A 2,152-nucleotide genomic window follows, 5' to 3' on the forward strand; every position below is an offset into this window, starting at 1 on the left:
TAAGCTCATTTTGATCAGATTTGCATTAAAATTCCTACTATTCCACCAAATGCCCTGGACACCAAAGTCTACCATGTCCTAAAATCAATTTAACATTTTTTGTTCTCTTTTATTCTTGACTTCTCAGTAAAATCAAATATGTCTAGCTTCTTCCCCTGGAAATTCTCTGTTATTGATATCAACACTATTCTGTTATTGATATCAACACTATATTTTTTCTGTTTTTATACTTCTCTGAAAAATTTTTCTCAGTTTTGCCTTTAAATATCATAATTCTTTAATATTCAGTCTTAAGTACTCCCCATTTTTTTAACCTTACTCTCTTCTCTTTCTCCAGAATTTGAATCCCTACCCTAGGCTTAAAAAAAGACCCCAAACTTTATACCCATATATTTAACTAACTGGCATTTCCAATTGCATATTTCATAGATGCCTCAAAATCTTGTGCATAACTGAATCTATGGTGCCATACTGCCAATATGGTGATCTTCTATGGTTTTCTCTTTCTTTTATTTCCTATATCTATTATTTTTCTTATTATTGTGTTGACAGGAATCTCCAATATTATGTGTAGAAGCAGTGATAGTGGACATTCCTAACCTAGTCTGAATTTAATCAAAGTGCTTCCATGTTATCACATTAAATATGGTGGTGATAATCCAGTAGCCGACGCCGACACCGTTAGTTACCTGTGCAATATTCATTACCCTTCTCCATTTTACTAATAGAGAATTGCTTTTAAAAAGGGCAGCAATTTGTTCAAATTTCTTTTTTTTAATTGCTTTTCAAACTCCATTGCAGCTAAAAATACAGTTCGGGATAATATAAGTTGAGGGTTTCTGGAAAGCTTTTTGCATTCTTGACATAGGCACCGACCTTTCCCCCTTCCACTTCCTTCTTCTTGCCTAGAATGCAAATACAATGCCTATAAGACTAGAAGCTTTTTTGCCATTAAAGATTATTTGGCAGAAAAGTGGAAAAATTCTTATATTGCCTTACTGTTCTGGACTGCTACTTTTTAAACTTCTTATAGTATGAAACAAATGAAAACTTTACATATTTAAGCCCTTTTTGATAAGATTTTGATTATCACCAGCTAAGAACAACTATAATTTATATGTCCTTGTGGTAAACAGAATAATGGCCTCCCAAATATGTTTACATTCTAATCCTCAGAGTGTGTATGTTACAATATACGGCAAAAAGAGAATTAAAGTTGCAAATAGAATTAAGATTGCCAACTTTAAACTGTAAAATAAAGAGATTATTCTGGATTAAGCATATGGGCCCAATGTAATTGCAAAGGTCCTTAAAAGTCAAAGAAGAAGATAGAGGAGAAGGTGTGAGTGATGGGTGTGAGAAGGACTCCGCCAGCTGTTACTGGATTTAAAGGTGGTAGAAGGGGAAACAAGCTAAGGAATAATAGCAAGCTCTAGAACCTGGAAAAGGTGAGGAAGTAGATTCTTTCTTAGAGCCTCCAGAAGGAATACAATCCTGCTGACATCTTGCTTTTAGCCCAGTGAGACCTGGGTCAAGTTTCTAACCTCCAGAACTGTAAGATAATAAAGGTGTGTGGTGTTGAGCCATTAAATCAATCATAATTTGTTATAGCAGCTCTAAAAAAAACTAATATAATACTTTTTATGAAGTTTAAGAAGTTTTCTACTATTTTTGTTGGCTAAAAGTTTTATCATGAACAAATCTGAAATTTAATCAATTGCTTTCCTGGCTCTCCTGAGGAAAAATTACAAGAAAATCCTATTTTTTATTTCTTTTTAAAATTATTATTATGCTGGATAGCATTGAGATAACTTTAATAAATATTCTGATTCAAGTGGTCATTGTACTTCTAAGATAATACATGAACATGATGCTGAAATTGGTTTGCTAACATTTTATTTAGAAATTTGTCAATATACTCATCAACGTGATTGACCTGTAATTATCTTTCCTTATACATACTTTTGACTAATTTTAGGATTAAAGTTGATTTAACGTTAAATTCTCCTTGAAAAATGGTCAGTAACATTTAAACTTAATCACATTTCTTTCTGAATGTCTATGAGAAATTCTGAAGATCAGATTTTTTTAGTTTGGCAAAACTTGGCTGTACATTCATCATGAATTGGTTTCTTTTTGAAACTTTTATTAT

Source organism: Pteropus vampyrus, unplaced genomic scaffold (genome assembly GCF_000151845.1).
Source record: "Pteropus vampyrus isolate Shadow unplaced genomic scaffold, Pvam_2.0 Scaffold3, whole genome shotgun sequence".
NCBI classification, from domain to species: domain Eukaryota; kingdom Metazoa; phylum Chordata; class Mammalia; order Chiroptera; family Pteropodidae; genus Pteropus; species Pteropus vampyrus.